The sequence below is a fragment of the Anabrus simplex genome, chromosome 7 (genome assembly GCF_040414725.1).
Source record: "Anabrus simplex isolate iqAnaSimp1 chromosome 7, ASM4041472v1, whole genome shotgun sequence".
NCBI classification, from domain to species: domain Eukaryota; kingdom Metazoa; phylum Arthropoda; class Insecta; order Orthoptera; family Tettigoniidae; genus Anabrus; species Anabrus simplex.
Window position 1 is genome coordinate 254,574,517 of NC_090271.1, and position 19,874 is coordinate 254,594,390.

Consider the following 19,874-nt stretch of genomic DNA (forward strand, 5'->3'; position numbering starts at 1 on the left):
GCTAAACATATGACTTACTATCTTAAAAAATACTATGGGGTAAAACACCCCTGGCACACCTAGGGAAAGAGTTGACATGTTAAAATAATAAAAAATAATCGATGTTAGTATCGAATCTATAGTTTTAGGGGTCGTTGAGGTTGATTGTGACACTCTGGATATCATTGGCGTCCAAGTTCAGCCTCCAGCGGTATGAAGGTTGAGAAGGGTTGAAAAAGAATATGTCCAAAATGACCGAGATTAATGTTGAATCCACAGTTTTTCGGGATCTATAGGCTGATTTGTGATTGTCTCATTGACACTTGGGATCGTGTACATCATATCTACAGCGCCACGCGTAAATACATATAGTTATAACTTACTGTACTTTTATTATTTATTTTAAATGGTCAAATACTTCCAGTAATCAAACCAGGGAGTCTGTGTGCAACAGAATGCATCTCTATGAAAACCGGCGAGAGAGTAGAGATAGAGGAGAATTTGCAAATTTGAATACGACAGCTTACGTTTGGACTGTTCTACAGTAATATTTATTTCAGAAGTTTGATTTGTTCTAAGACAGTACCTGTGATTCTATAGAGGATTGCTATGTTATCATCGCAGGCCAAACAGTTTACACCAACACCTTTGTGTTTTGAACTTAATCTTATCTCATGATGGAGTCACCTTTTTTTAGAGTCTTTCTTCCCATAGGCCTACTCTTATTAGACCCTACCTTTTCCAAGACACTACTGAAAAGAATCGGGGGAAGCCCATCTCCCTGCCTGACATCGGTTTTAATTTCAAATTTGTCTCAGATCTCTCCCATAAATTTCTCCCTGGACTTTGTTTCAGCCAGAATATGGCCAATTATGTTGATTGATTTTGTGTCAGCTCCAAATTCCTCTAAAATGTTCAGTGGCGAAACTCTGTCTACTGAATCATACGCCTTTTTTTTAAGTACACGAAACCTATGACATAGTTTTTTGTTATTTGTAACCTTGTCTCGTATTATAGTTTTTTTTGCTAGTGGCTTTACGTCACACCGACACAGATAGGTCTTACGGCGACGATGAGATAGGAAAGGCCGAGGAGTTGAAGGAAGTGGCCGTGGTCTTAATTAAGGTACAGCCCCACCATTTTCCTGGTGTAAAATTGGGAAACCACGGAAAACCATCTTCAGGGCTGCCGACAGTGGGATTCAGACCCACTATCTTCCGGATGCAAACTCACAGCTGCGAGCTCCTAACCGCAAGGCCAACTCGCCCGGTGTATTATATTTTAGGCTACAGTATCGGTATGAATAAAAATATGTTGAAATGTGCACCAGTTTCAAGAGACTGTCCTTATAAATGACTTTTCTTGTGTGGGATCGTCCACGATCGCTAAATACAGATTTCGGTGTGTGTCCTTGAGCCGGGAATCGAACCCGGGGCCTTCTGATCCGAATTCGAATACGCTGACAATTCAGCCAAGGGGTTGAATAAATAAATAAATAAATAAATAAATAAATAAATAAATAAATAAATAAATAAATAAATAAATAAATAAATAAATAAATAAATAAATAACAACAAACACGAAACCCGCGATGTGAAATATTTCAGCTAGAACATTGGCTGGTATTGGTCCGTCACTTAAGAAATGATCTTCATTGGGGTAATCACCTAAATGGGACTGTAAATGAACGGTATAGATCTCTGCGCATGGTTATGAGGTTGTTTTGGAGTTGTAGTAAGGATGTAAAGGAGAAGACATACAAGTCTCTGGTAAGACCCAACTAGAGTATGGTTCCAGTGTATGGGACCCTCACCAGGATTACTTGATTCATGAACTGGAAAAAATCCAAAGGAAAGCAGCTCGATTTGTTCTGGGTGATTTCCGACAAAGGAGTGGTGTTGTTGCAAACTTTGGGCTGGGAAGACTTAGGAGTAAGGAGACGAGATGCTCGACTATGTGGAGTGTTTCGAACTGTCAGTGGTGAGTTGGCGTGGAATGAAATAGGTAGAAGTATAAACCTGAGTGGAGCTGTTAGAAGTAGGACAGACCATAATATGAAGATAAAGTTGGAATTTAGGAGGGGAGATTGGAGCCAATATTCATTTATAGGACGAGGATTAAGAGATAGCAATAAACATTCAAGGGAAATGTTCGATAAATTTCAACGTTCTTTGAAAATATTTATGAAAATGTTAGGTAAACAATTATAAATAGGCCTGAATGTAAATATGATGTCAACAACTGATAGGGAATCTGCCACCAGGGCGACCGCCCTAAATGCAGATGATTGATTGATTGATTGATTGAATGATTGATTGATTGATTGATTGATAGATAGATAGATAGATAGATAGATAGATAGATAGATAGATAGATAGATAGATAGATAGATAGATTGATTGATTGATTGATTGATTGATTGATTGATTGATTGATTGATTGATTGATTGATTGATTGATTGATTGATTGATTGATTGATTGAAGCTTTAATATTGTGCGATGATCTACAAAGAATTCTCCATAATGAGATCTGTGTTGCGGGTCAGTATTTCTCCAAGTACAGCGTAACGCACGGTTTCCGCAGGCGCAACGACGGTGTTTCGATAGGAGATTAGAAAATTCATTTCTAGACTTTCCTTAAACTACCATTTTACCCAACCTGAATAATAAATAATGTCCTTGAGCGGAAATTACGTGATATCCGATCTGATGATGATTCTATGATGAAGAGAACTTGTGCGTGCCGTACGCTCATCGGGAAGTGGGTGGTCTTCTCGAGTCAGAGCATGGAGAAAGACATTGGTCACGGCTAGGCAGCTGTAACAGCGACTGCTGTGTGTTTGCACGGACTTCTGTCATCATGGCTGTGTGGTCTATGTATGGCTGCTCTTAATTAACGACGGAGCGAGGACAAGCAAAGCTCTGTGAAAGAAAACGTTGCTGAATTATAGATGTTTGTTTTAATTGGGTGCGATATTAAGCCTGCCAATTTATCCATCCAGAAAACTAGGCTACCTTAGTGTACAGTACACATAGAAAACGCTTCGTTTTACGCAAATTAAGTGTGGTGGTGCTGCTGCTTTGTGTCGTACAAACATGGGCTATGCATTTAATTACAACGAACAAAATGTAGGATACACAAGTCCCGTGTTAAATATCCCAGTTAGGCCAGTAACGTTTTGTTAGTTACAATCTTGTTTGAGTATGTTATGCACTCACTGTAGCTGATACAGGATTAATTTGTAGAAAATCATAAATATTAGTTTACCAGCGTAATTAAATCCTCAACTTAGAAATGGATGCAAACATTACACTGGGTGATGAATACAGTAGATTACGTCTGGATTGTTCTATAGAAATATGAAACAGTGATGTCATTTCATATCTAATAGAAGCATCATGTTAATGATATATTTTACATGCTTAGAATATCCGTTTTAATGGGCTGGGCAGAACGATTGGCTGAAAAGTAAGTATTGATAGTATCAACGTTTGGAGAAGTATTTTTTACGTCTTGTGGCAAAATGTCCTTATGTCGTTTCAGAAGGTGTAGTGTCGCGTACATCTTTCTACATCTATTTCTTACGTGTGCAGACTAGTCATGAGTTTCAGTCAGGGTCATACCTAGTTCTTCAACTTCCTTACTGAACAGGATTACGGTTATATTTAATAACAGTATAATTTTTATAAAATACGTTTAATAATTTCTAAGAACCGATTGTAAGTGTTTGAGTTTTTTTACTGTTGAGAAGGAGAGCGTTTTCACTGGCGCACGAAATGAGTTGTTGAAGGTAGGAGTTAATATATATTTATATTATATTAACTTGGAAGTAAATTCAGAGGTCATTGGCAAAAAGGTTACATCTATTATACTTTATTTTAGACGAGATATCATTAATACAGAGGGCAAACAAGAGAGAACAGCCAATGGTGGGGACCTACTCACCCACCTCCCCATTGTAGAGCTGCAAGGATAGCCAAAGTTATAGTCCTAATATTAAAAGAAGCATTCTGACAGCTAGTGGAGGGGAGAGGGCTACTGTAGTGCCGTTACTAGGAAGTGAAAAGTCTGGTAACTCCAAGTGGACAGCAGGCACGTCTTCGTGGCGACTTCAGTGGGTCCGCCCACGTTTCCATGGCAACCATACGCCGACTCTCTTCTGTCCGGCCAGGTAGACGGTAAACGGACCCTCCCTGTGCTAGCTGTCAGGACGTTTCGCTTAATACTATAACTATAACTGCTGTTAAGCCGAACCCTACTCTACTCGTTCTAACTTCGAAAATTTCTCGGTTGGTGTTGACAGTCGCCAAACGATATGTTATTGGTCACAGTGGCACACAATATTTAATAATCTAGATTTTAAAATATAACGACACTTGCCAACGCACAGCTAGGAAGAAACTACTCCAGTTAGAGACGTAGTGATTACTATGAACGCCCACTGTGGAAAGCATAGCAGACGGTGATGCTTATATTAACATGTAACATGATTAGTAGACGTCGGATTTTAGGCAAAATCCCATTTTGTTCCCGAGTTATATTTATACGTTTCGTGTATTTATAAGGTTAGAAACGGTGGTCCTATTGGGATTAAAAATGCCTAAACTGACGTTAGAACATATGTTTGCCATTATTCCTGTAATTCCTATTTTTTAATCCCTAAATTGATTAAGAAGGCTCTTATTTTATTCCGAGAAACTAAAATATTTACAGACTAGTTTTCAGTATCTTGAAATAAGTTTCAAGCAAAGTCTCAAAATCGGGAATCTGTAAGCCACACTCCCCGGAAGCCCTTAAGAACCTCCCGCAGTACACGCTCGTAGTCTGTGTCACGAGTGAAAGCAAGAAAGTGTTAGCTTCCAAGTCGTCCGTAATTAAAAAGTTACAGAAGTTTCCGCACTTCGCGTAGGTTGGTAAAATTATATTGTAGCTAAGAGGCGAGTGATATTTGTTTGATATTTCCCACCAAAGAGTAATTTTCGCAAAATAAAATTTGTATTCTAATTTTAAAATGCCTATTAAAGTAGGTAAAATTGAAACTGCCTAAAATACCATTTTATAACCTATTTTTTCACATTTGCGAGCCTATTTTAGGTACCTAAAATAAAAAATTGACACCTGAAAATATGATGTCTATTGATGAGTCATGTCATGTCTCGATGCTTGATGTTCGCTTGTCTTGTTTACTTCGTTGTAAAGACCAAAATACGATCATAGGCTAACTTTCCCTATCAGTCACATTGGAGGACTGTCAACTTTTCTGCAAATACTATTTTCATACCTCATCTTTAATAATAATAATAATAATAATAATAATAATGATGATTTTAGTCCCACTAAATGCTTTGGACGGTTTTTGGAGACGCCTAAATGCTGGAATTTTGTCCCGAAGGAGTTCTTTTACGTGGCAATAAATCTACCGACTCGAGGCTGGCGTCTTTGAGCATCTTCAAATACCACTGAACTGAGCTAGGATCGAACCTGCCAAGTTGGTGTCAAAGGGCCAGAACCTGAACCGTCTGAGCCACTCAGCCCAGCCAAAGTGATCTTATTTTTTCAAAATAGACGTAATCAAAATATACATTTTAATCAACTTCTTCTAACTGAATCCATGAAGGTGTTGTTAAATGACTTTATGCAAGCTCACGAGGTGTTGCGTGAGGGGCGACGTATACAATTGGCGCAGTAGAATATAGAATTTAAATTAAATTAATATTGCTTGTACATATTTTTTTCCCTTCCTTCAGTGTACTCATTTCCATATTGATTGATGTCACACGCATAACGAATGGAGTCGGCGGTCGTGCAGAGCACTCTCCCGGCGAGACGATGAGGTTCCCTCACACACAAAGGTTTGTCCACTGAACCGATTCTTAAAGCGATTTGGAAATTGACGAGGCCCCGTATCGTATCGTATTTATGACGTCACGGAGTCAAGTAATCCTTGCTGCTGATGAGACTATTAGTATTCTGGGAGGCGACACTCAGCAGGGACGATCCAGAGCTATTCTATTGGAACACATTCACTGTCAGTTGAGATAAATGGTTTAGTTGTAGATCCACTGAGCACTCTCTTTATATCGCAATCTGCTGGGAGAACATAGGAGCTTAAACAACAAAGAAATAAAATACAAAAGAAAGAAAGAATTGAAGTAGATCGGTGAATATATTTCGGAAAATACATGTTTTATTTTCTTTGCTGAGATTAAGGGTGTACACATCAGCTGAGTAGCACAGTAGCTTAGACGTTCGTCTCTTACTCCCAAAGACAGGGGATCGATTCTTTGCACAAAGTTAGTAATTAACTCATAACGGAGACGTTCTACGCGGTTCGGTCGTGTTAGCTTGCATTCGGTAGATGGTAAGTTCAAACATCACTCGGCAACCCTGAAGATGGTATTCCCTGGTTTTCCATTTTCACATCAGCCAAATGCTGGGGCGGTACCTTAATTAAGATCACGGTCACTTGCTTCTCAATACTAACCCTTTCCTAACCCATCATCTCCATAAGAATTGTCTGAGCTGGTGCGACTAATAACAGATAATAATGATAACGATGATAAATATGGATTAAAAGGAAAACTACAGACCTGTGTACATCAACAGATGAGTTCACTGATGCCATCCATAGGTGATATTTGAAATTCTATGGACACATCCTTAGAATGGACAATAATAGATTTAGTAAAAAGAAACTATTTAATATAATCAATTTAAAGAAGAATTAATCACTACAGAAGATACCACTAGACATCGAAAAGCCTTTGAAACTCTGGCTGCAGAGGAAGCTGAAAAGAACACTGGCAAACAATGGAGAGAAGGACGCAAGAAACAATACAGAGAACTTGAGAAGTGATATTGGTAGGAGAAGAAGAAGAAGCCGTCAGACGGAGCTAACAAGTTCAGACACGCTGTTTAGTTGGGCATACAACGAATGTAATAATAATAATAATAATAATAATAATAATAATAATAATAATAATAATAATAATTTTAGCCCGCCGGGTGGCCATGATCGTAAAGGCGCTGAAGTCTAAACGGTCTGACACCGAAGTTAGCCGGTTCGAGTCCCGTTGGTCGACAAAATATTCACCATCAGAATGTTGGCCGGCAGGGTAGGAGAGGTGGTGGTATACAATTTATAATCACTAGATTGCGTGCCAAAAGCCTGGAATAAATTCCAAACCTCTCCGCAGTGCTCATATCGAGTGAGGGCATATGACGCTGTTGATGGTGATTCGTCCGTCGGATGGGGACGTTAAGCCTTGAGCAGACCCCTTGGTGCTATTCGACAGAGGCTATGTGCCGGCACCCTACTATCATTCATTTCATCTCATTAACTCCTCTGATGAGGTTGACGTCAGGAAGGGCATCCGTTCATAAGAACCCGCCGCGAAAAGAGAAAAGGGATGGACAAACAACAACAACAATAATAATAATAATAATAATAATAATAATAATAATAATAATAATAATAATAATAATTTCCTGAAGCTAACAACTGGTGAAACAGGGTGTGAGGCACCATGGGGCGTAAAATGTGTCTGACATTGATTGTCTTTATTATTCCCAGCTCTCAGCGTCATATTTTCAATACAACTTTCCGTGGATAACTTTTGGAATCTTACGACCGTGATGGTATTAGGATTGTGAGGGGTAGAGATTTGCCCCTTCCCCTAGCATAGCCCTTCTTTCTCTTCGAAGTGTTGGATCTCTTCATCTTCGATTAATATTAAGGGGGATTATTATTCTCGCTGCAGGCTATTCTTACTGCTTGTCATATTTGCCACACAGAATTCGAAACTTGTCTATCAGAAGCAGTTTCATTCGCCAAATTAACTTGAAAGTAATGACTGTAGTCCACCTCTGTTGTGTAGTCGTTAATGTGATTAGCTGCCGCCCCCGAAGGCCCGGGTTCGATTCCTGCCTCTGCCACGAAATTTGAAAAGTGGTACGAGGACTGGAATGGGGTCCACTCAAGGTCGCGAGGTCAGCTAAGTAGAAGGACTATTTCACGTCAGCCATCGTCGAAGTGGTTTCCCACTTGTTCTCTAGACAAACGCTGGGGTGGTGCCTAAATTAAGGACACGGCTGTTCCCTTCCTATCGCTTCCAATCTTCCTATCTAGTGATGTAAGGAAGGCACTGGCACCGTGCTTTGACACCGGTGCCAGAGACGGAACGGTAGGCACGGTGTCATGATTTAAAATGGACCGGTGCCAGTAGCACTGTCATAAAAATAAATCTGTGAAACGTTTACAAGAATAAAAAGTTTTGTGACGTGAATATTGACCTTATTTATACCGTTAGTAAGGAAAAGAAACATCAGTCAAGTCTGCTTTTCCATGAGTACATCGAACAGTATGGCGGGCACTGGCGGCTGGCACTGTTGCCGAACGAAGCACTATTGTGTGTGGCCACGTGACTGCCTCGTGCCAACGGCACGGCACGTAGAGGCCAGTGCTTCTCAGATCCGTGCCGATGTCAGGGGCAGTGCCAGGACAGATCGCTTCTACAGTACCTACTGGTCACCCCGTCCTACCTAGTGCTGCCTAACTGTGCCACGCTATGCTTTATTCTCTTTCGTTACATTATCGATTGTCCTGAATTTCGTCTCAATGGCAGCTATACGAAAATCTAGCCCTTTGTGAAGCTATTTCACTCCAGATGATAAAAACCAGTACATAGCAGTGTGAGATATTAGTAAATCTTGTATATCGTTCAAATCGACGATAACATGTTTAAAACGGCAAATGCTTCGTCGTACCTGGAAGACCCCTTAATAGCTAGGCAGGCAGATTCGTTAAAATGGTGGTTGGGAAGAAAGCTTCAGTATCCCAACATTTACTATTTAGCTGTCCGGAAGTTGTGTGTTGCAGCAACATCCGCGCCTGCCGAAGGCGTGTTTTGGAAAGCTGGTCAAATTTTCACTAACAGACTGTCAGCGAATGAAGTGAGAGAAAAAAAAAAGAAAAACTTTTCTTGAATGTGAATGGAAATCTTATTTGAGTGTTATTTTGTAGTATTTTGCATGTAAATATTAATATAAATTACGGTATATCTATGTGTAGTTCCTTTTATTTCAATACATGAAGCATAAACGTTTTTACACGAGCCCAGTGAATAAGTAGTCACCGTGGCACTGACAGTGCCGCGGCACCGGTGTTTTGGCGCGGTGACGCGCTTGGCACTGGCACTGTGCACACCAGTGTCAGCAGAGGCACTGGAATTTGCTTCACTATTCCATCCCCAACAGGCCCCTGTTCAGCATAGCAGATGAGGCCGCCTGGGCGAGGTACTGGTTCCCCTTGCTAGTTGTATACCCAAGACCACGCTCCAGGACTGCCCTTGAGGTGGTTGAGGTGGGATCCCTCACTGAGTCCGAGGGAAAAGCCAACTCTGGAGGGTGAACAGTCTAACAAAGAAAGAAAAAAGAAAGATAATGACTATGTTTCTATAGGAATAATTTAATTGAAATATCGAAGTACATTATAAATAATAAACATTGCCATTGAAATGTCTGTGTTAAACCTTCCGGATTATCCACGTACAGTAGGCCTACGTCTGAGTATAAAACAGTTCGAAATAATAATTTTATTTTTATTAACTCGGAAATACCTCATATTTATCATTGCAAAATTCGATTGATATCAAGAAAGTGTTTAAAGATTTCCCATCAGCTGCTGATTAGAAATGTATCTGTGTGGATCTAATATATTCGTATGCCACTTTATAGACTACCCGTTGTTACATAGGCCTATCCCATGAGAACAGAAAGATCATGCGAGTTGGCCGTGCGGTTAGGACCGCTCAGCTGTGAGCTTGCATCCGGGAGATAGTGGGCTCGAACCCCACTGTCAGGAGCCCTGAAGATGGTTTTCCGTAATTTACCATTTTCATACCAAGCAAATGCTGGGGCTAAACCTTAATTAAGGCCACGGCTGCTTTCTCCCTACTCCTAGCCCTTTCCTGTCCCACCGTCGCCATAAGACATATCTGTAAAATAATTTAAAAAAAAACTGAAAGTCTTGTAAGAGTACAAAGTAAACTACATAGTAAGCTGAGGTTAAAAGAAAGGTTTTAATGGAAATCAAATAATAATAGAACAAATTAAATTATTTCGGGCATTACCATCATGGCCGGGCAGAGTCCAGGTTCGCGTGTTCAATCACGGCTGGGTCCGATGGTATTTTAAGGTGTTCAAACACGCCAATCTTGTGTCGCTAGATTTCCAGTCACTCCTGTGAGAAAAAATTACACTAATGGCGCATTTTTCTATTAGCTTAAATTATTTTCAAAGATGCCTTTGATGGCGAGATGTAGTGTTTACAGTGCACTACATCTTCTGGCATGGGCTAGAATAAATTTGTTACTTTCATTGACCTGTCTCAGTCTCATCCTTGGCTTTGACAATATGAAAGTGACTGAGGTATGAGCGATGCTAGTAATACCATTCCTTATGCAGCCAGTCCCTGTTATGAATGGTGTGAAAATATCGCTCATAGGGTCGGTTGGTGCATGTACACTGACTGACAGTGACAATGCAACACCAAGGAGGAGTGGTTCGAAAGGGATGAAAGTTGGGGAAAAAACAGAGACGGCACGGATGAATAATTGATGTTTATTTCAAACCGATATGCAGGTTACACAATGCGCACGACTCAGTAGGATGTAGGACCACCGCGAGCGGCGATGCACGCAGAAACACGTCGAGGTACAGAGTCAATAAGAGTGCGGATGGTGTCCTGAGGGATGGTTCTCCATTCTCTGTCAACCATTTGCCACAGTTGGTCGTCCGTACGAGGCTGGGGCAGAGTTTGCAAACGGCGTCCAGTGAGATCCCACACGTGTTCGATTGGTGAGAGATCCGGAGAGTACGCTGGCCACGGAAGCATCTGTACACCTCGTAGAGCCTATTGGGAGATGCGAGCAGTGTGTGGGCGGGCATTATCCTGCTGAAACAGAGCACTGGGCAGGCCCTGAAGGCACGGGAGTGCCACCGGCCGCAGCACATGCTGCACGTAGCGGTGGGCATTTAACGTGCCTTGAATACGCACTAGAGGTGACGTGGAATCATACGCAATAGCGCCCCAAACCATGATGCCGCGTTGTCTAGCGGTAGGGCGCTCCACAGTTACTGCCGGATTTGACCTTTCTCCACGCCGACGCCACACTCGTCTGCGGTGACTATCACTGACAGAACAGAAGCGTGACTCATCGGAGAACACGACGTTCCGCCATTCCCTCATCCAAGTCGCTCTAGCCCGGCACCATGCCAGGCGTGCACGTCTATGCTGTGGAGTCAATGGTAGTCTTGTGAGCGGACGCCGAGAGTGCAGGCCTCCTTCAACCAATCGACGGGAAATTGTTCTGGTCGATATTGTAACAGCCAGGGTGTCTTGCACATGCTGAAGAATGGCGGTTGACGTGGCGTGCGGGGCTGCCACCGCTTGGCGGCGGATGCGCCGATCCTCGCGTGCTGACGTTACTCGGGCTGCGCCTGGACCCCTCGCGCACGTGCCACATGTCCCTGCGCCAACCATCTTCGCCACAGGCGCTGCACCGTGGACACATCCCTCTGGGTATCGGCTGCGATTTGACGAAGCGACCAACCTGCCCTTCTCAGCCCGATCACCATACCCCTCGTAAAGTCGTCTGTCTGCTGGAAATGCCTCCGTTGACGGCGGCCTGGCATTCTTAGCTATACACGTGTCCTGTGGCACACGACAACACGTTCTACAATGACTGTCGGCTGAGAAATCACGGTACGAAGTGGGCCATTCGCCAACGCCGTGTCCCATTTATCGTTCGCTACGTGCGCAGCACAGCGGCGCATTTCACATCATGAGCATACCTCAGTGACGTCAGTCTACCCTGCAATTGGCATAAAGTTCTGACCACTCTTTCTTGGTTGTGCATTTGCTCTGTCAGTCAGTGTATTTCAGTGGGCTTGGCAGACTGATATGTAATAGCAACTTCTGGCGCGGTGAGGAAAGCAACGGGAAACTTCCTCACTCCTAATTTCCCTAGTACGCTTCTTCAGTGACGCCTAGGCTATTTATGACAGCTGTTGGCGGAGCTCCGGAGGATCAAACCAGCCTTCGGGATGAATACCCAACATAGCCCTACAACATATTTTCAAAGCAAAATTCCTTTAAAGGAATGAATTCATCCTTCTATAAGGCCTCATTATTTTGTTTTCTTGTGATCATTATTAGGTACCAGACCACTTATTATTCGTGGGTATTACTTGTCGGATTTCATCAGTTTATGTCAAAACATACACCAGTTGAATCAGCTGCCCCTATTTATTCGTACTTAAACAACCCATAAGTTATAACCTAACGTCAAAACATCTTCCCTGTAGCCCGATAATGAGTTCTTGTGTAGGAACGTTGATTGATTGAGAGATTCAGGTTCCTGAATGTACGAGCCATCAAGAGTGAACAAAACAAACAAAGCAAGATTACAATTGGAGTAAATATTTGTTTAGGTAGACAATTAATAGGGAATCTGCTGCCTGGAAGACAGCCCTAAACACAGATCTGTGGTGACTGATTGATAGATAGCTTAAAATACCAGTATTCATTGCAGACAAACATGAATAATATTGTATATAGGAGCTTAGGCGTATACGTGCAGATATTTTGATAGTCAGTAAAGAAAAATACATCTCTCAACATGTATGTTATATACTTTTTACATTGTTCTATTAGTTTCCCTATAAACGAGCCAAATGTTTCAAGACCTAATGCGTTTGAATGGCCGTAGTAGGAAACGTCGGTTGTCATACTGTCCTCGTGTCTTGGAGTTACGTGTTAAACTACAGTAGCCGGCTATAGAGATTGAACCTGTTTGCTATCGCAAACCCACTCATGCTGCTGTGCGATATTCACCTGGGCATTTGGGAAGTAAAGGAGGCAGAACGCACGTGCAAGACGACCTACCTGACTCGAGAACCGGCCTAGTGTACTCTGTGAGAAGTACATGCAACCATTTCGGAGCTATCCACTCTTGTACTCTCTCATCCGCTGTCGAATGCTATTTTGTAACTTACTTATTTATATACAGTAAGTGACGTCGATTATCCGTACCACCCTATAGGTATACATGTGGATCAAATGTTGTGCAGATGTGGATGATTTATAAGACATCGGCGACATTACTCAGTGATCCAAGTTGACAAAAATGAAGGTTAATAGTTAAACAGTGGGTGAACCACTTCAATGTTGTTATTGTGTCAGTTTATGCTGAATTTTTGACAATAGACTGCGCGAATGTTCTATGTTATTTTCGTAACATTTTCAGGTGAATGAAAGAACGGTGGACATGGAAAGAAAACGGTTATCCGTAGATTCAGTGAAATTGTTGTTTATGGCACAAGTTTTGAAGACCGAAGTTGCATCCATGGTTTTAAAAATTGCTTGAAGGGTAAAGGGCAACTATGCCGCTGGGTAATTGTAATAGAAGGCTTCTTATTCCATAGTGAGTCCCAGTAGGTAAAATGATGACTGTGATGATGCGGCACTGAATGTAGTCTCCAATAACTGCTCCACTGTCATAAGTTCGTTGAAACAGTGTCGCTGCCTGTCCCGCAGTCGTGAGACATTTGTAGATCTAACAGCATCACTGTAGCCAATCGATTATATAACGGAAACGTTTGCTTGTGTCGAATTGGCTGATATTTACCTCGTTTACGGAACAGCTGGAGAATCTGAACATGCGGCGAGGGAGCTGTATAGACAACGGTTTCCAAACCACCGTATTTCCAAGAGCAGAACATTCGTCGCTGTGCATCAAAGGCTTCGGGACACAGGCTGGCTTTATCCTCGGGTCGAGGGTCGTGGTCTATATCATGATCCTGCGGAGCTTCGGCGGGAAGAAGAAATTTTACGACTTGTCGAACAGAGACCGACTATAAGCACAAGAAGCTTGGCAAGGCAAGTAGGTACATCTAACTGAACTTTTCGCCGTACATAGCGTGAACATATATTTTTACCGTACTCCTACCAGAGAGTTGAGCATCTCCAAGAAGCCAATTACCTGCCAAGAGTTAAATTCTGTAGCTGGTTCTTGTAACAATGTGAACATAATGCATATTTTCCGCATGAAGTGTTGGCTACGGACGAGGCAACTTTTTCCTGAGAGAGTATCATTAATTTCATAAAGCCAATACATGGGCAGAAGAAAACCCTCATGCCTTTCATCAAAGTCATTTCTGGCACAGTTTTTCTATAAACTTTGGATCGGGATCTTGGGAGATCAGCTTCTTGTACCATTAGTTATCCCCATTTTCTGCAGTCTTCTCTACCAGAGTTTTTGGACGATGGTCCATAACAGGTACGTCAGCGGACATTCTTACCCGATGGAGCACCACCTCACGTCAGTATGGACGATTTCTAGATCGCCGAGTCGATGGGTTGGTCGGTATGGTCCCGTAAGCTGGCAATCGAGGTCCTCCGATTTAAATCCACTAGACTTTTATTTCTTGGGGGCACATCAAAGACTTGGTGTACCAAGTGGAATTAGCTGGTGAAGCAACTCTACGACAACGTATTTGGGATGCCGCTGCAACTGTGAGAGCTGACATGGAGGTGTGGAAGTGGGTGAGGACTTCGTGGTGTCACCGCATGGAAGCTTGCCGTGAAGGTAACGAACGACATTTCGAGCATTTCTTATGGAGGAATAGAACAGTAACTTTGGATGTCCGAATACACGTCCTAGTAATTTCAGAGACATGTCTAACACTATAAAATTAATAATTCGGTCTTGTTTACAGTTTGTTATTTTCGTTTTCGTGTATTCTGTCAGAATAAGACTTACACAGTTTAAGTATTATGGTTAACTTCTATTTTAATAATAAAAGTGTTATAATAACCATTATTTACGTTCCACTAATTTCTTTTACAGTTTTCGGAGACTGCGATGTGCCGGAATGTTGCACCGTAGGTGCTCTTTACCCTGCCAGTAAATCTACTGATAGGAAGCTGTCGTATTTGAGCACCTTCAAATGCCACCGACCGAAACAGATTCGAGCCTGCAAAATGGGGCAGGAAATCAAGGGCTTTAAGCGTGTGAGCCATTCAGCTCCGCAACATTTATTTGGATACAGTGCCTTCAATAAGCATGGAAATAGCAGCAAAAATGTAAAATACTTTATCTTACAATTGCACATGTTATTTATCGTGTGGAGCCACGATGTAGTTGCATTTAATTCATTTAGTTTTATACCATGTCCCTCCGGTCCAGGAAGCCAAGAATAACGGCCGAGAGGATTCGTTGTGCTGACCACACCACACGTCATAATCTGCAGGCCTTCGGGCTGAGCAGTGGTCGCTTGGTAGGCCAAGGCCCTTCAAGGGCTGTATTGCCTTGGGGTTAGTTTACCATGACCATTATTCGTTTGAAACAAAACCTTCGATGTGCTTCGACAATTCACTTCCGATACTACCAGAACATTCGCAAGGTGGCTAGATCCGGAACATTCCCGTTGAATCTCCAAGAAACTCACGGGTAGGCCAGTCGACGAGAACAATACACGGACATGCCAGACATACCCTCCAGGCCGACTGGAAGCTTCCCGGTCGGCTGACTCACTAGTTCCGTCCAAGCAGTGCTAAAAGGGGTTATCATAGTGCTGACACGTAGCAGTATAGTATTTTAACTGAGTGCATCTAAATGAAAAAAGAAGAAGTACAAACATATTATAACGTGGCGGGGTTGGTGAATAAACACACGACAACTTGCACTAAACAGTGCACACCATTAAGCTACACCAGATGGTGCTCTCCCAGCTGTCACCAACTCAGTAACACTGTTCCACTTACAAACTAAATCACTTCTATTCTATGTTAGTTCCAGAGTTATTCTTGCTCTATATGCTATCACAGCCACTTAGTTCACAATTCCTGTAAATCGTAACTGTCCGTACACTCACAGCAGACTTCGTTCACTGTCCCTTGCGGACCTATATCACGCTGCACCAGAGACACACACTTTCACTCACAGCAGTTGCAAATAAGAGACTTAAATCATCGACGACTGATAGAACAGAACAAAAACTCACTTAACGAACAGAACTGTAGTGGTTGCACTGCGCTGGTCGTCTCTACAACAGTACTGAATGACTCTTCAATTCAAACTGAGCCGCTGAACAAACTGAGCTCGTCCGCATAGCTTTTTATAAGTAGGTTAACTCCTTCCAGATACCTCGTAAAAAGAGAATTCTCCAGAGTTCTCTCGATTCCGAACGATCTGGGTTCATCTTCTAGTCCTTTCTCTCACTGTTGGTAGGCCTCGAGTGCTGGAAGAGAGGGCTGGCCTTGCGTGCCTGTCTCATTTCTGGCTGGCTGGTTTGTGGCGAGTGGGTGGGGCCTTAACTCGGTTACGCCACTGGCGGCCTGGGCCAGGCTAAATTACTCCTTCTAAGGCGTTAGGAAAATGGCGGACACCGTCACAATACAGACGCCGAGAAGAAAAATGAAAAATCCACAGCCTGTTTCCAGTCATTTAACCGGGTCCGGAAAGGAATGAATGAATGAAACCCCCATTTATCGGCGGGCATAGGAATTATGATGGCTGTCGAAAACTTTCGTTCTCCTCTGGGCCAATGATTAATGATTGACAGATGAAAAAATATTGGAGAGTGTTGCTGGAATGAAATATGACAGGAAAAACCGGAGTACCCGGAGAAAACCTGTTCCGCCTTCACTTTGTCCAGCAGAAATTTCAAATGGAGTGACTGGGATTTGAACCACGGAACCCAGCGGTGAGAGTCCATTGCGGTGCCACCTGAGCCACGGAGATTTCCTTATTTCTGTTGAACCACGAACCACATAGATGATGCTGCTATCCGCAGTCGGTAGTCTTCGTCCAGCAAATCATGCTTCTCGTACATTAAGATACGTCTTGCTTCTCATATTCACGAAGGCAGTATTATCACCTGAATACCTAGGGGTTGTCTGTATGAGAGCTATGACTTGAGTGCGTAGACAGGTTTGTTTTGCTACATATTCCAAGTTGTCAGTGGACAGATAGCGTGAATGACATTAGAAGACGAATGAGTTTGAGTCGAGTTCTTAAAAAATAGGAAGATAAAGTAGGAATTCAAGAGGGACAGTTGGGGCAAATACTCGTGTACAGGAATAGGAATTTGAGTTTGGGATAATATTCCAATGGAGACTTTTGATAAATTTCCAAATTCTTTGAAATTGTTTAAGAAAACACCAGGTGAACAACTGATAGGGAATCTGCCATCTGGGCGACAGCCCTAAATTCAAATCAGTGGTGATTGATTGATTGATTTATTGATTGATTGATTGATTGATTGATTGATTGATTGATTGATTGATTGATTGATTGATTGTTGAAAGTTTTTGTTAATCCTTGCTTGCCAACAGTCTCACAGCCGGTTTGATCATTACCGCTCTGCTCCTAAGGTACCTTAGTATGTTCGACGCCAACTGACGTGGGCGGCATTTGTGGATGCTATTGAATGACGGCTTCCTGTTGGTGGCATCCGGTTTATTAAAGATATTCTGCGGGATAAAATTGTGTCGTTAGTTATCCTAGGGGCCATGAAGTTTTAGAACGGACATTATACAAATTACATGATTTAGTCCCCCAGATTTGGGAGCCTCCGTGGCTCAGACGGCAGCGCGTCGGCCTCTCACCGCTGGATACCGTGGTTCAAATCCCGGTGACTCCATGTGAGATTTGTGCTGGACAAAGCGGAGGCGGGACAGGTTTTTCTCCGGGTACTCCGGTTTTCCCTGTCATCTTTCATTCCAGCAACACTCTCCATTCTCATTTCATAGCATTTATCACTCATTAATAAAATCACCTTGGGAGTGGCGACCCCATCGTAATAACAGCCTATATATGTTTCATTCATTACATACCTGACCCGGTCACTGACTGGAAAACAGGTTGTAGGTTTTCATTTTTCAGTCCCCCAGATTAAACACCTGCACTAGATTTTCTATCGCATTACTGTTCCCACATTCAGAGAAAATTTTTGACAGTTTAGTGTCTCTACCTATATGTCAATAGTCTGTATCTAATGGAAAGCGGTTTACCTTCGAGAGGCTACTCAGAATTGCCCACCCATTGGCCGGCATGTTGTCGCGTTACACCACTCAGGTGATGCATTGTACTCCATGGAAAATTTCAGTGTGTTGAATATCACTAGTGCCAGGTCAAAATATTTCTACTCCCTGAAAACGACGCCACGAAAACAACTTCCCATTTTAGACTGACGTAGATAATATGTACTTCAAGGAATTTGAAAAAGCATTTCTTCCGTTCGTCGAACATAAGTTACGGTATAGGACATTGGTACGGCATGGTCCATTTTGAGGGACAATGAATGCTGTTTTGCACTGTCTTCGGAACGTTTACCAAGTTAACTGCGTAATAGGCCTAATAGTTTTTTTTTAAAGATTTTGATTCATTACTATACAATAAAACTTTCACCATAGGAACATTTACACATGTAGGCTATTACAATTAAATAAGAGTAAGGCGTGATTATACAATTAAAAAGTCAAGTAATCTTTGACTATACAGTAACGAAGTAACAAATAGTACTAGAGGTAGATAGATAGATATAACTTGCTCAGGCACATTGAGTGAGACTGTGAGACTGACGAATGCGTACGGCAAGCGGGTGAATTATAAGTTTACCTCACTGTCCATGACCCTGACCAAAATAAATATTGTGTTAAGATTTGGATTCCTGCCAAACGCTTTTGTAGTCCTACATTAATGCAGTAGAAGTGGTTTCGGCAGCTCTTTCGTTCTCACTTTCAATAGTGAGTGCGATATCCTTACGGCTGGCGGGCGGCCTAACGACTGTGTATGAACCCAATAAGCTGAAGGCCGCGCGCTGGGGGGAGTGGCTTCTGGTTGCCATGCCAACCACTATCAAGTGTTGACACAGGGGAGGGGAGACAGACAAGCCTGGTAAACCGCACCACATTTTCAGAGCCTCCTGGCCCTAAACACTCTCATTCAATTAATCAATGGTTAAAAACAAGGTAGAAAAGATCCAAACTGTTTCACGGCCTATAATAGAAGGAATGCTGCGCGAACACATGTTCTGCTATACACCCCGCGTTCGCTCAGCACATCATTGAACTACCATCGATATTAGCGACAGACGAAAACATTTCAAATTTATAATATTTCTTTATTATTATTATTATTATTATTATTATTATTATTATTATTATTATTATTATTATTATTATTATTATTTCTTCGTTATGCCCATTCAAAGAGCGCGTTTGAACTTGTTCGTTGGCCTGATGGTTTTCGTCTTCTTATCCTCCCCAAATATCTTCATGAATGCACTGTGTTGCATCTTGCGTTCAGTCGACCACTTAATACCAAGTTTTCTTTTTAGATTTCTCCACGAATTTGTGTTTGGCTACTATTGTGCTGAAAGCTCCACGATCAACTATAAATAATTATTTCGTGTGGCTATTTCTAGCCGAGTGCAGCCCTTGTAAGGCAGACCCTCCGATGAGGGTGGGCGGCATCTGCCATGCGTAGGAAACTGCGTGTTATTGTGGTGGAGGATAGTGTTATGTGTGAGTTGCAGGGATGTTGGGGACAGCACAAACACCCAAGCCATTGGAATTCACCAATGCAGGTTAAAATCCCCTACCCGGCTGGGAATCGAACCCGGGACCCTCTGAACCGAAGGCCAGTACGCTGACCATTCAGACAACCAGTCGGACACGATCATCTATGATGTCACCCGTGATGATTTCTTGGAGGTGGGCCTTAGTTTCTTCTAGCCAGTTTATTTTCACCTTCTATGAGTTGATTAGGCCTACTTTAAATAATCTTTTGGTGAGTCTGTTGCTGTCCATTCTATAGATATGGCCAT

General features: G+C 42.3%; 1 protein-coding gene across 1 annotated transcript in view; it reads left to right on the forward strand.

The window, feature by feature from the left end:
• Positions 1-19,874, forward strand: part of slou (slouch) — a 178,345-nt gene that overhangs the window by 99,540 nt on the left and 58,931 nt on the right. The window lies entirely within an intron of this gene.